At 35.9% G+C, this 15,989-nt stretch overlaps 1 protein-coding gene across 8 annotated transcripts in view; it reads left to right on the forward strand.

Annotated features, from left to right (window-relative positions):
• Positions 1-15,989, forward strand: part of LOC143248778 (uncharacterized) — a 250,392-nt gene that overhangs the window by 213,311 nt on the left and 21,092 nt on the right. The gene's annotated exons all lie outside the window — the stretch shown is intronic.

Here is a 15,989-nt window from a genome sequence, read left to right on the forward strand (position 1 = left end):
AGAATAAGCCGAAATGTCTGCAGCTCCGCGAAGATGCAGGAAATTTGCTTTATGTTTCTGAATTTTCGCGCAAAGCTATACGGAGATTATCTATGCTAGCCATACCTAATTTAGCAGTATAAGATTAGAGGGAAGACAGCTAGTCATCACCACCCACCGCCAACTCTTGGGCTATTCTTTTACCAACGAATAGTGGGTTTGACCGTAACATTATAACGCCCCCACGGCTGAAAGGGTGAGCATGATTGGTGCGACGGAGATTCAAACCCGCGACTCTCAGATTATGGGTTGAGTACCTTATCCACCTGTCCATGCCAGGCCTGGTGCGAGTGGAAAGTACGACAGAAAGGCCCATGCGGCGTATGGCTAGAAAGAGGATTTTGATAGTTGAGATTCGGTAGTTCGCACTTTTAGTGCTAAAAACAAAACTTTTGGGTGCTGTGAGCGTTATAAGAGTGGCGGTCAAATCCCATTATCCAAATAGAGTAGCAAACGAGTTAGCAATGGCTGGTATTGACTAGATGTATTATCTTTAATATATCATTTCAAATTTAGGGACAGCTAGTACACGTAGCTCTCGATTAGCGCGAAATTCAACTAATTATTTCAAATAAAGAAACAAATAACTTTTGCTGTTGCCACCTAGCGAAGAACATTTCCATAACTTGTCGTTTAAATCAGAAAAAAAAGTCAACATAGCAATCAATCAGATCTTAAGATTTTTTTATCTTTTGACAACTGTAATGTTAGTTTTAAAGTTTGTTCATTGAGATTTTCATGCTGAAAAATGCAGAATAACACATTAGATATACAGTCGTTCTTTAATTAGTTTTTTACGCTGGTCGTTTACTGTAGCCAGTGCTGAAAGGATATGTTGTGATGCGGTTATCGAAATGCATTGGAAAAAATTCTGGCTGGTGCTTTTACATCTCCCTCAGGGCATTTATTCATTGAAAATGACTTCGAACAACGTTCTTTACACTCTTGAATGACTAGGCTACGAGCGTATTTATATTCATGGTGGTAAGTAGGAAATTGACTCTGTAACAGTTTCAACCGATCTTTGTAGTGAAAAACAACAATACACTGGAAGTGGGATCATGTAGCAATAAGTGATGGAAGAGAGTTTGTTTTTTTCTGTGATAACACGAGTTAGTTTATTTTCAGCTGTTAACAGAGACTACTGAAGAAATCTATCTCAAGTCGATAATATTAATTAACAATAAAGAAACCTTCACTGTTACTGTACTAATTCGCAATAAACAGACCTTCATCGTACTCCATTGAGGAAGGGTTGTACCGACTGACAATAAAAAGATTTTTTTTGCAAGAGATAGTATCAACTACCAGTAATAAACATTTCATAGTACCCAACTGTAAGGGCTTACAATCAACTGACAATGAACAAACTTTTCTTGGTATTATATTTTGCAATTGATAACATCAGCGAGCAGCAAACAAACCTTTTTATGGTAGGCGATTGTGGGGTCGATAGTACCAAATGACAGTGTTTCTTTTGAATTTCACGCAAAGCTACTCGAGGGCTATCTGCGCTAACCGTCCCTAATTTAGCAGTGTAAGACTAAAGGGAGGACGGCTAGTCATCACCACCCACCGCCAACTCTTAGGCTACTCTTTTACCAACGAATAGTGGGATTGACAGTCACATTATAACGCCCTTACGGTTGAAAGATCGAGCATGTTTGGTGCGACCGGGATTCGAACCCGCGACCCTCGGATTACAAGTCGAACGCCTTAACACGCTTGGTCATGCCGAGCCCTCAAATGACAGTGAACAAACCTTTCTTGTTATTGTTTTGTTCCAAGGGATATTTTCAGCTAACAGTAAACACACTTTTCATTGAACTCCATTGTGTGTGTGGGGGAGATATCATATAAGAATAAACAAACATGGGGAGGAAGATAATTACAGCTATCTCTAAACAAATCTTTCTCGGACCATTTTAACAAGTGTTTGATTATCAAGGCACTTTATTGTAAAAAGACAAATAATGTAGCAAGTTTCTTTATTCACTCGTGATGTTCTACTTAAAACTGGAAATATATCCAAAACTCAAAACTATAAACAAGAGCATTTAGAAAGATACAAAGCCCTCACCCTGGAGTGTGGAATGGCCAGGGTTTAGGGCACTCGACTCTCAAGTCTGAGGGTCGTGGATTCAAATCCTCGTTACACCAAGCATATTCGCCCTTTCGGCCATTGGAGCGTTATTATGTGCGATCGATCCTACTATTCGTTGGTAAAAGAGAAGTCTTAGTGTTGGCGGTGGATGGCGATGACTAGTTGCCATCCCTCTAGTATTTCACTACTACTAAAGACCTTTGTTTAAGCTCAAATCTTCAAAATGATACTGTCTAAAACTCGAATTGTAACCTCATTCGCCCTCACCGTTAAGCCACTTGAGAGTAAACATTAACGATGTAAAGTAAGATTTGTTATATCATGATGAAATAGGATTTTTTACAAGGTGATATTCTACAAAAGAATTTATCCTTAAAATGTATTTGTTTGTTTGTTTTTTGAATTTCGCGCAAAGCTACACGAGGGCTATCTGCTCTAGCCGACCCTAATCTTGTAGTGTAAGACAAGAGGGAAACCAGCTATTCATCACCACCCACCTTAAACTATTTTACCAACGAATATGAGATTGATCGTAATATTATAACGCCCCAACGGCTGAAAGGGCGAACATGTTTGGTGTGATGGGGATTCGAACTCGCGACCCTCAAATTACGAGTCAAACGCCTTAAATAGTGGTTTGTGCAATAAGTTTTTATTTTTAAAATGACGTAGAATATGGGGGTGTTAAAATGTCTTACGATATTTGCGCCGTTATAGTAACGCGAACAAATTCAAGCCGGTTTACTACTGAATTTTAGCATAACCCATTATCGATTTTCCTTTGGCCTCACTTTAACACTAACATTCCCTTAATGTTTAACAGACTGCACCTTCCTCTATTTGTTGAGGGTTGAAGTCTCAAATATTGAAGTTTGGTATTTAAAAGAAAATCTTCACGTTTATTAGATGACTAACAATACGACGGGTAAATTATGACTGCTGAACTTTCTGCTCTATCATAAGCGTGTTATTTGTAGGTTAACCTCTCCAAGCTCCTGAGCTCTAAAATACAGTTTTGAGTCCGGTTGTCCATAATTACCTGAACTATTACAAACGTTAAATATTAAGCAACTAAAAACCATATATTTATTTCTTATATTGTATGATGCATTTTAAACATGTCTTCTGTATAAGTAAAATAAAATTTATTTATAGGATTAGAAATTACACGCCTTATGATCATCCGTTTCGGAGATATTTATCCATTTTGTATTTAACCATAACGGCAACGGTCTGAATCTGTATAATAAAGATTTTTATTTTTGAATCAAGCAGTGCAGTATGTTAAAGACTATTGACCAAATAATAATATATTTTGTATCTGCTAATATACTATTTTCATGGTTCTCTTACCGCTTCATTGAGATATATGGTTTCGTTGAGAGTGGAATAATATTGATATAGATCCTAATGGTTCATTTTGTGGTTGGTATTGGACTTAAAAAAACGGTCATATATGAAACATCCAAAACAGATTATGTGTGTCCAAAACTACTGCTTCATATGATTAAAATTGAAGTTTTAAGAAATTTGAAGTTTGGTCCTCAAAAATTACCCTCTCGGATCAAGAAGAATCAACGAATCCAGATTATATTTTGTGGAATTCTGTAGTCTCAATGTTGATATACCTGAAAAACTTAGTCTGAAACTAAGCATGTCTGATTGAGTTATTCCTGGAAAACTGGGAAAATGTCCCATGTTTAAAACAAAACAAACCTTCAGAATGATCCATAATCCTGACTGGGTTCAGAGAAGACCATCTTTTAATTGTGACTACACGTGAATATTGACTAGTACATTTATTAACTTCAGAAAATAAAAATGGTGTCTGGACAACGATGTAAACTTTACAGAAGCAAAGATGTGACACTCTTGTTCAAAATCTCTTTGGAAGTGTTGTAACTCTGCATTTAGGTCCACCAGCATAGAGCAAAAAATAATTATGTGATAAATAGACTTACGTGTAGTCATAGCTAAAACATATAGAGAAAACTAGTTAAAGAAACTGACAGAGGTAATATTTAACTAAAAGATATAGTGGAAAACTGTTGAAGAATCATGTTATGAACTTAGCAATCAGGTTGCCCATGATCACTTGAACTGTTGAATAATCATGTTATGAACTTAGCAATCAGGTTGCCGATGATCACCTAAACTATTGAAGAATCATGTTATGAACTTAGCAATCAGATTGCCCATGATCACCTAAACTGCTGTAAACATGAAAAACTAAAAAAGCGTAAGTTTGTTCCGTGTATTGCATGGTGCATTTTAAACATGCTTTCTACGTGGACATTTATTTTCGGTTACAACTAACATAAGAATGCCTTATTTCCCCATATTAAAAATAATTTATTGTTATGAATGTACTTGTGGCAACAGTTGTATAAGGTAAAATATTCGACAGCAACATTTTAAGTTTTTGTTTCCTTAAATTCGATTTTTTATTACAATTTAATATGCAGTAATTTGTTTTTGGTCTTTTATTAGAAACTGTCACCATTTATATCTAAATCCACCTTAAAAAATGCAGTCCACTTCTAGAACTCTAATTTTGTTTTGTTTTTATTGTCTGAAGTTGAGTTGCGTTTCACTGTAATAGTAATAGTACCCACATAAACATATATTTGATCTTTATCTCTCGATGTAAAGGACGATAGATAAATAGAAAATTATATTTTCATGTTTTTTTTTTGTGGTGTGTGTGTTTTATTATAACAAAGCCATATGTGGCTATCTGGTAAGCCCATCCAGGGGAATCGAACCCCTGATTATAGTGTTGTAAATCCTAGACTTACCTCTGTGTGGCACAGAGGTATATTTGCGGACTTACAATGATGGAAACCGGGTTTAAATACCCGTGGTGGGCAGAGCACAGATGTGTAGCTTTGTGCTTAGCTGCAAACTATGAAAAGACAAAAATTTGGTCCGATATGGCTAGGTGGGTTAAGGCGTTCGACTCGTAATCTGAGGATCGCGGGTTCGAATCCTCGTCGCATCAAACATGCTCACCCTTTCAGCCGTGGGGGCATTATAAAGTGACGATCAATCCCACTATTCGTTTTTAAAAGAGTAGCCCAAGAGTCAGCGGTGGGTGGTGATGACTAGCTACCTTCCCTCTAGTCTTACACTGCTAAATTAGGGACGGCTAGCGCAGATAGCCCTGGAGTAGCTTTGCGCGAAATTCAAAAAACAAACCATAACAATCAAGGACCGACATGGCCATGTGGGTATGGTGCTCGACTCGCAATCTGAGGATCGCAGGTTCGAATCCCCTTCCCACCAAATATGGGGGTACTTTATACTAAAACGATTTTGATGAGGCAATAGGTAGCTACAATATACATACCTACTTCCAGTTATGCTCTTTCTAACGACCATGCACCCTGTCATAAGCCTGACATGGCATAGCAGTTAGGATGCGTGACATGCAATATGTAGATCAAGGACTCCGATCTTATTACCAAACAAGCTCGCTCTTTCAGTGGTTGGAAATTATAATGTTACAGACAATTTCACGTTTAGTTAGTAAAGAGTAACGTAAGTGTTGCCCTGTAGTTTATTGCTTCTAAATAAGTAAGGGTTAACCCAGATAACTCTCGAGTAGGTTCGCACGAAATTCAACAAACAATCAAACATTTCGTCTATAGTTCTGCAACGTAGTTTCTATTGCAAAAGGCTCCGACGTAAAGCTGTCAGGCTTAAAGCAGTTCTTCCTTCCTCCAGTTTTACGTAATCCATCAATTATTCGAGAACGAGAGGTTCTCGAGGCCTGTACGAGCAGTTTGATCGCAGAATAATCGGTGTCTTTTCCGATGTTTCATGGGGCGAAATAGCTTGAATACTTCTATCACTTTCCAGCTGCTTGAGGTATTCAATGGTTCTTTGTTTGTTTGGAATGTTGACCCTCAATGGTTGAACTGATATGTTGTGGAAGCAATTTGGCTGTACACTTTGTTTGTTTGTGGAATTTCGCGCAAAACTACATGAGGGCTATCTGTGCTAGCCGTCCCTAATTGAGCAGTGTGAGACTAGAAGGAAGGCAGCTAGTCATCGCCACCCACCGCTAATTCTTGGGCTACTCTTTTACCAACGAATAGTGGGATTGACCGTAACATTATAACGCCCCCACGACTGAAAAGGGCGAGCATGTTTGGTGCCACTGGGATTCGAACCCGCGATCCTCAGATTACGAGTCGAACGGGCCATCGCATAAGTAAATAGAAATAAGTTAGAAATTACAGCCACTTAAAGTGTTGAAATAAAATCACTGAATAAGGAAAACATGCAGTTTAGTTTGAGCAAAAAGAAATAATTTACATCAGATGCAATTTTGGATGAAACATAAGCCCAGGATGAATCTAAACATATATAAATTACACGTAAGAACAGAGAGATAATTTGAACGTAGATAACCTCACGTATTGAAAGAAAAGAATTCTACAGAAATAAATGGTCCAACAAAACCGGTACTTAAGATAATAGAATCACAATAAATTGGGACTTGGCCCAGCATGGCCAAGCGCGTAAGGCGCGCGACTCGTAATTTGAGGGTCGCTGGTTCGCATCCCCATCGCTCCAAGCATGCTCGCCCTTTCAGCCGTGGGGGCGTTATAATGTGACGGTCAATCCCACTATTCGTTGGTAAAAGAGTAGTCCAAGAATTGGCGGTGGGTGTTGATGACTAGTTGCCTTCCCCTAGTCTTTACACTGCTAAATTAAAGACGGCTAGCGCAGATAGCCCTCGAGTAGCTTTGTGCGAAATTCCAAAACAAACAAACAATTGGTACTTTTCTCTCGTTTTAGGGATAATCTAGAAAGTGGGTTATAATTTTATTTGAATGTTACCAAACCTGGTTTCAGTTTGGTCTGCTGGCTCAAATTATTGCTAGTTTGCTTTAGTGTTTTTTGTTTTCTGTTCTGTTATCCCAATTTAAAACTTATGTTTTCCTGGGATCAATAGTTCTATTTCAGTTCAAGTGTGGAACTGTTCCATATCTGATTACCTTACTTCTGTGCTCATATCGTTTGTCATGCAAACCCTTCATGTTATTTGTTTTCTGCACAAGTTCTGATAAGCAAGTCAATATGGTTAATATGTATTAGGAGAAAATAAGTAACGTAGTTGAGAATTCAACTACTGTTTTATCGAACCAATAATCAACACTAATTAACTCCTTACTGTTGTTAAGTTCAGAAACTCAGTGTCATAGTTATAAATTAACCATTCTGGCTGTTACCAAAATATGAAACTACCACTTATAAAATGGGTTAATTAGTTAACAGTTGGGTAAATTAATTAACAGTAATCTTTCCTATCTGTTACCAAGAAGTCAAACAAGCTCAGTAAATGGGTACGCTAATTAACAGTAATATTTTCTACCTGTTATCAAAATGTCAAACAAGCTCAGTAAATGTGTACGCTAATTAACAGTAATCTTTCCTATCTGTTACCAAGAAGTCAAACAAGCTCAGTAAATGGGTACACTAATTAACAGTAATCTTTCCTATCTGTTACCAAGAAGTCAAACAAGCTCAGTAAATGGGTACGCTAATTAACAGTAATATTTCCTATCTGTTACCAAGAAGTCAAACAAGCTCAGTAAATGGGTACGCTAATTGACAGTAATATTTCCTATCTGTTACCAAAATGTCAAACAAGCTTAGTAAATGGGTACGCTAATTAACAGTAATCTTTCCCATCTGTTACCAAGAAGTCAAACAAGCTCAGTAAATGGGTACACTAATTAACAGTAATATTTTCTACCTGTTATCAAAATGTCAAACAAGCTCAGTAAATGTGTACGCTAATTAACAGTAATCTTTTCTATCTGTTACCAAGAAGTCAAACAGAGACCTTATCAAGAGCCGTGACAAATTGTTTCATAAGACCCAATTTTATGTGCAATGATGGTAACAATATCTTCTGGAGGTCCACTAGTGGCTCACACTTGACATTGTGCCTCCCCACAGAGAATACGGTCAGTTGTGGCCAGTGCTTCTTGTTGTAATGCGCTGCGGTGTCCCTGCTGTCCCAAAAATAAAGATAACAGGGAAATCTGGTAAAGTCTCCTCGGAGACCCATCAGGAATGCCACCATTTTGAAGTATCCGATAACCTCCCAGCAATACTCATAATACTTCAAGGCTTCTAGCAAGGTCTTGACGCTGTTGTATTCCTCTTTGAGGTGCACCGAATAAGCCGAGTCAGGGGAAAGTTTCTGCAACATTCTAGAAAGTTCTTGAAAATTCTTGTGAGTTCAAGAAAATTCTTTATCAGTTACTCAGCATTAACTCTATCTGGAATGTTCTGGAAAATAGGTAAATTTGAAAATTTTATTACCCAGGTCACAAAAGCAAAGTTTTAAGAGAAAATAGGTCTTTTCCATTTACTTTAGGCATAAGCAACTGTGAAATAACACTTTCTGCCCAGGAACAAGAAAAAGTAAACATTTTGTTACATAGTGTTATTTATTTATTTTCACTAATATCATGCTACATTTTTTTATTTACTTAAAGGAATGGATATTACTACTTTTATACTTAGTGAAGTGTATGTTTTACAATGTTATTAGTGGGTAATTGGATAACATCCCTGTTTATTATTTATATATAGCCCTAAGATATTAATTAGTACTTTTTCTTTATTTCCACAAACGCCACGAATCAAGTGGTTATTGTTTCAGGCTGTGTATTAGATACTTCAAGATTCATATTTGTGATATGCCGCTGGAAACGTTACGCATTTTCTATACTTTGGGTACGTTATAAGAGGCGGCGGGTTCCGTTAATTAGTTGCCTTTTCTTTGGTAAGTTGTTCGAAATAAAGGAAGCTCTTATCTAAACGCTGGGGTCTCTGACCAGATCGTTCAGTTCACGTGTCACATAAGATACCGTTTATGTTGAAAATACCAAAAGAGCGATAGGTTCTCATATAGTTCATTATGCTGTGTGAAATAGTGTTAGTGGACGATATCAGATATATTATCGGCTTGCGCGTGACTCGTAGCATCACGAATTCAGAAAGACACGTTATAACGAAAATGTGCTGAATAAGTAAGCAATTTACAATATAAATATGAATAATTCATGATTTGCGTTTTATTTTGCATATTCGAACCATCCAGTTTAGTTTAGTTGGCTAAGCGTTTCTTTTCTGTGCGACACTTCAAGTAAAAATTCACCTGAATAAGCGCTTTCTCTCTTTGTTCTGAACACTCTAGTGACGTAAGTTCCATAAGAATCAATATCGAGCCCTGAGATTAATGAAGCAGAATGTTAAAAACTAAGAACAATTATCTGATTTCTCGAGTGGATATGTTTAACTTCAGCTATATTTCCCTTAACGATTCAACGCTGACATTGTATTATTAAAGTATTCAGTAAACATTCAGATATCGGATTTTTGGTTCAGCGCCACCTATGATAGTGTAGACATTGTTAGGTTGATACTAGTAATATACTCTTTAGTTCTTGTTTTTTTTTTAAAGGAGTGAACCGGGCATGGCTTTGGGGAAAGTGATATTCATTTATGAACCCGAGGAGTGGCGCCCTCTGAAACACAAACTCGCTCCACACTTTATAGCGGTATAAAATTCGTACTAAAATCCAACTATTCTATCCAATAAGAGTGCTTTAAGAATTTTTCGTTTGTACTGTTCACTAACTGTCTTCATTCTAATTTATTAGTTCAAATCTGTAATGACAGATGTGTACACTAGAAACTTTGAGCAGAATCGTTGAAACAAACAAATAAATGTTTGGAGTGGAGCGACATTTCTTTCTGCATTCCAAAGAAGCAAGAAAATGGTTGCCGGTTAAAAGTTTCAACCACACTGTTTCACAAAACAAAACTTATTCATATGACTTCCTTTGTTAACACAGAGAAAAAAAAAAACCTTTGGAATTGTTGTGAACATTTTTTATAAAAATTAGCTATTTCTATAGGTGGGTAGAAGGTAAAAAATATTGGTATTTGTTAAAGCTGTTAAAATATAGTAAGTGTTTCTGAAATCAAAATTATAGTCTTGCAAGAGGTGATTAGAAAATTTCAGAAGTCAGTGCGTCATGTCTCACAAACGATATGACATAAGAAAGTGAAACTACACTGGTGTGTTAAAGTTATCACAGATATTAAATGTTGCCTCCACTAGAGTCACCGTAGTTTCTTTCCCGCATATCTCATGGGTTTAAATGGACATGTAAATCTTAGCGCAGCTCATTCAACCAATATGAAGTTGGCAAGTGTGCAAGAAGTTAAAAAAAGAAACACTACTTTAGATCAAACGATGCAGAGCCAAGACATCTCTCCAGGAGTGGCTGAGGAATGCATATCACATGTAAAGGACCTTGTTCCAGTGTAGCTTTGATCAAATTCATAAAATTAAATCACGAAACAAGTTGCACTTGTGATAAGCCAGGTACTCGCAGACCATAGACACTTAATGAAATCGCTGCTGAGGTCAGCCCTACCATGAGAGAAAGATCCAGCAAGGAGACACAGCTATACACGTTAGGTTATCCCGTGTCAGGATTGGACAATTTCTTCTGTTCGTAAGGCTTTTCCGTCAGGTTTATGAATGCTTCCTTACAAGCTGTAGTATATTCAATCACTGAATGAGACGGGTTTAACTTGATATATCGATTTCATTCTTGACAGTACCAGAAGTGATGTGGTTTCACTGATACTTTTCCTATTGAACTCTACCCTTTCTGAAGAACTATCAACACATGGACTGCAAACCTGCACAGCCAATGCTGGATGGTACATGCAATGCTCAGAACCAATGGGATTTTCATGCTGTAGCAATGAAACATGCAATACGGTTTTTATACAGGATGGTTTCCGTTGGCAACCAGTTGAAGCAGTCTTGCGGAAGCATTTTCAACACAGGATCATTTTTTTTTTTTTTTTCCTGTGAATGACGACCTTGTTTACCGGACTTAATACTGGTCGGTTTCTAGTTAAAGGTGTACTTGAAGTCACGTGTTTGTTGTGGTGAACTTTGAACAGCTTCACCCTGAAAGATGTCCAGAACGTTGCTAGCATATCATAAGAGATCTGTTTTGTTGCTGTAATGTCCGTTGTAACAAACATGTGATGTAATCTATGATTTTTTATGATATTAAAAGCGCCCTCTAAGGGTATGACATTCTTCGTTGCCGCATAAATAATTAAATTAATAAGTTGTAATAATTTGTATTTATAAAAAGATTTGCTATGTTAAACTTTCCCTGTGGCATATGGAGTAGTGTCTATCAATACATAACATGTAATGACCAATACATATTAACTGTTAAACTATATTTTCTTGTTAATGATAGATAGTGATCACTAGCTGCTAAATTAGAAAAGGATAGCGCAGAGAGTCTTCGTGTAGTTTTGATCGAAATTCAGAAACAAAACAAAGAAAGTGATAAAATAATTTATAATGTATATTAATGCTTCTGAATTTGATTCACTTGGTCCATAATTAAACGATCAAATTATCCAAGTATTATAAATAAGTTATGAAACAGATAAACCAAATTATTTTGAGTAATAAATTTTAGAAAGGAGTTGTTTATCTTTTATGACATTAATACTATTTGCTTTCGTATTTAACTTCATATCAGTATAAACTCTCAAATATCTAAAACAATCGACTTCTTCAATAATCGTATTGTTGTAGATAAATAATTACAGTTAACACAATGATAAGATAGTTGATTACATATACGATCCATATGATTTGTTCCCCGCTGAGACAGCGGTAAGTCTACGGATTTACAACGCTAAAATCAGGGGTTCGATTCCCTACGTTAGACACACAGCAGATAGCCCTCTGTGGTTTTATTATAAGAAAACACACACACTCTGTATGATTTTCCTTTATTTTGAAATTAATACATTTAATCTTATGAACATTCGAAATTAAATTAATAATTATTAATTATATACATTCATTAAATGCTCTTTTTATAAAATAAGTAATTTCTCTTAACTACCTGAGTATGTTAAAACTTCATTATGTGCAATTGCTTTGCAAGTAACATAAATAATATATGATTACCAAACCTAAAGCACTGTTCATAAGAGAGCGAAATCAACTGGATACACTCTGTTTATCGCAAGGAATTGAACCCCGAATTTTGTCATTGCAAGTTCGCAACCTTAACTTTGACACACCAAAAGAATTATTGTACATTGTTTAATTAGCAAAATTACTCTCACGTCTGACATTTAGTTTCATATTTTTCAGTAATTTTCTATTCATTGTGATATCTTATCTTTTATTCCCGCTCTTTCTAGTTTCCATATCAACGATTCGTATGAATACTTCCACCCATTGGTTTAGAGTTCCATGGTGGGCACAGAATAGATGAACCATTTTTGAAGCTTTGCACTTAACAACGAAGAAACAAACAAAAAATTCACACCTACCACTGGTTTCAAGACATCATTAAAACTTTGTGAAGTACACAAGTCAACCCTAACATTACATTTTCAGCATCTTTATTTTATTTTTTTTCTAAACCCAAAGTTGTTCACAGAGAAGAAAAGCGAAATTATAAAAGATTGTTTTTCTAATTGAGAAGTTTATACAACGTATAAATACGTCTACGGATTTACAACGCTAAAATCAGGGGTTTGATTGCCCTCAGCGGACTCAGCAGATAGCTCAATGTGGCTTTGCTATAAGAAAACACAAACACATACAGTTTATATAATATTAACAAGAACGAAATAAGTCTGTAATCTTTGGTTGTTTTAGTATAACATAATTTAACCACAATAACTATATTTATAGTTTATTAAAAAAAAATTATTTTCCTGGTATATGATTTGCTAATAAATGCTTTATGACTTCTGCAAATTAAGTTTCAATCACTTGTATTTGTTCATAAAAACGCACATTAAACATTAGTTTAATAGGTTCACATTTATTAAGTAAACTATGTTATCAAAATTAACCAGTAATGGTTACATTACTCCTGTATAATATGCATTGAATTTTTCCAACACCTTTGAGGGTCCGGCATGGCCATGTGGTTAAAGCTCTCGACTCGTGATCAGAGAGTCGCGGGTTCGAATCACCAAACATGCTCGCTCTCTTAGCCGTGGGGGCGTTATAATGTGACGGTCAATCCACTATTCGTAGGTAAAAGAGTAGCCCAAGAGTTGGCAGTGGGTGGTGATGACTAGCTACCTTCCCTCTAGTCTTACACTGCTAAACTAGTGATGGCTAGTGCAGATAGCCCTCGTGTAGCTTTATGCGTAATTCAAAAACTCAAACCAACACTTGTTTTCATTTTTGAAAGTTCACTGAAAGCTACTCGAGGGCTATCTGCGCTAAATATCCATATTTTAGAAGGTATATACCAGAGGAAAAAAAAAAGCACCTAGTCAACATCTTCCACCACCAACCCTTGGGTTATTTTTTAACAAAGAATAGTGCGACTGATCATAACATTATAACGCTCCTATGATTGAAATGTCGAGTATGTTCGAGGACAGGATCCGAACCTTCAGCCTACAGATGGCGAATCGGGTACCCCTAACCATCATGGTATTCCAGGCTTTCCCATGAGTAACTGTTTACCACATCTATAATTTCTTCAGGACAACTGCTTTTGCTTTTAAGTCAATCACATAATTAACTTATGGTTTTCTGTCGATTTTATTTATCTCGCAATATTTACCTTTACTTTTCTGTCTTTAATTCATGACTATTGGTAAACATAGTTTCGCGAGTCTTATAATTTGATAAAAACTACTTTATCTCTTTTATAAATTTTATCCAATCTCCTGCTGTGACTTAACGAATATAAAAGTCCATTGTTCCTCAGTGGATTGGTCAGAGGTAAGTTTGAAATCTCACGACGCTTGAATACGGATTTTATTCCCGCATATGACACAGCGGTTTTGTTTTTGAATTTCGCGCCAGCCGTCGCTAGTTTTGTATTGCAAGACTAGAGGGAAGGTAGCTAGTCGTCACCACCCACTGTCAACTGTTGGGCTATTCTTTTACCAACGAATAGTGGGATTGACCATCACATTATAGCGTCCCCACGGCTGAAAGGGCGATCATGCGTGGTGCGACGAGGATTCGAACCCGCGACCCTCAGATTACGAGTCGAACGCCTTAAACCACCTGGCCATGCCGACGCAGTGGAAATATCACATTGTATATCTTTGTGCTTAATTACAAGCAAACAAAAACGCAAACAGAAGATTTTGTTCTCAACATTTATCATCAGGTTATCAATTAATTTTCTCTATTTGTTTTATAAAACACTAATCTATTATATTAACATCCCTTGATGTTTAAATATCTTCTCAGCTTTTAATATATACATATTGGTGTGTGTGTTTTCTTGTAGGAAAGCCATATTGGTCTATCTGCTGAGTATCCCGAGGGGAATCGAACCGCTGATTTAAAGCTTTGTAATTCTGAAGACTTACCGCTGTACCAGCGGGGAACGTTTTATTTGTTTATCTAAATTCGATTTATGAACTAATGTATTTGAGTATAGGGGTATCTGGTGAATCCACGGTGGAGGATCGAACCCCTGATTTTAGAGTTGTAAGTCCACAACTTTATTCCTGTACCAGCGGGGAACATCGTATTTGAGCTTGCATGCCTTACTGTCTTTATAGATCAACATATAGACCAACGAAAATTATGGTCGCGACATTTAACTTTATCATATACATATGTAACATATATTTTTATTTATTATTATAAATAGATGATCCAAACATTATTTCGAAATTTTTATCATGAAAACTCATGTCATACAAGCTTTATTACTTCTAGCTAATCTTCTCTGTGATTTTCATTTATATAATACCAGTACCTAGATCACTGGTCATAATTACATATTTGATATATATACATATATATATAATTTAGCAGCCAGCTACAAACAAAATGAGATGTAGTAACCTCGTATTACATGTAAATCTTAAGTGAGCAATACTCAATATTTTATGTATTCAAAATGTATTTTCGATAAATTCTTTGTTTTAAATTTTGTTAATTTTTTATTTACCTGAATGAAATCGTTTACATAAACAATTATAACACAACATCTATGTCATTTTGTCTACGTTTAAAATAGATGTTAGGTCTACCAATATAATAACATTGTGTTTCACTTTATTAACTCATAATTAGATAATTACAAGATCTATACCTTTGTTTAGATATCCTGTTTTCCACACAACTAATTTCCAAATTTACTTCTACGAAGTCTTTGAGATGATTATCTTTCACCTATAGTTTCGTTACACAAAATAAATAAGAAAAACACCACGTGGTCTACTGGTATACTTAAAGTGAGATTGTATGAGCACAATGGAGCAGTTCGTTTATTATTGAACATAAATGGGTTTGATTTTTTAACATTAGTATCTATTCAAAAGTGAAGATAAATTCTAGAAACATTCAGTAGTAATTATTTTCAAACTTCACAACAAAAAACTAAGTAAACATGAAATGAAACCCTGGGTGACCAGACAATGATGAGGTGTAACATGATGTGTAACTTGGAGGAAGTTCAGATAAGATATAAGAATAATTATTTTCAATTACTGGCAAGACCATAAAGGACACGTTTGAAAAGTTTGACGAAACTATTAACGTGTTAAAGAAACTCATAACTTCATTAGCTCTAAGATGATTTCACAAAATATCCATTTCGGCCATTTTCGTTCAGCGCAGTTCCTAGAGAAATTACTATAGTAGTTAAGTCAAAACTGAACGTTAAAATTCTGGGTTTGATTCCTTTTGGTGGTCGTACCAGATGGCGCATTATGTGAAGTTTAATTACTAAGTAGACATAAGCTAATAAAAACTTTAGTG

This window comes from Tachypleus tridentatus, chromosome 4 (genome assembly GCF_004210375.1).
Source record: "Tachypleus tridentatus isolate NWPU-2018 chromosome 4, ASM421037v1, whole genome shotgun sequence".
NCBI classification, from domain to species: Eukaryota; Metazoa; Arthropoda; class Merostomata; order Xiphosura; family Limulidae; genus Tachypleus; species Tachypleus tridentatus.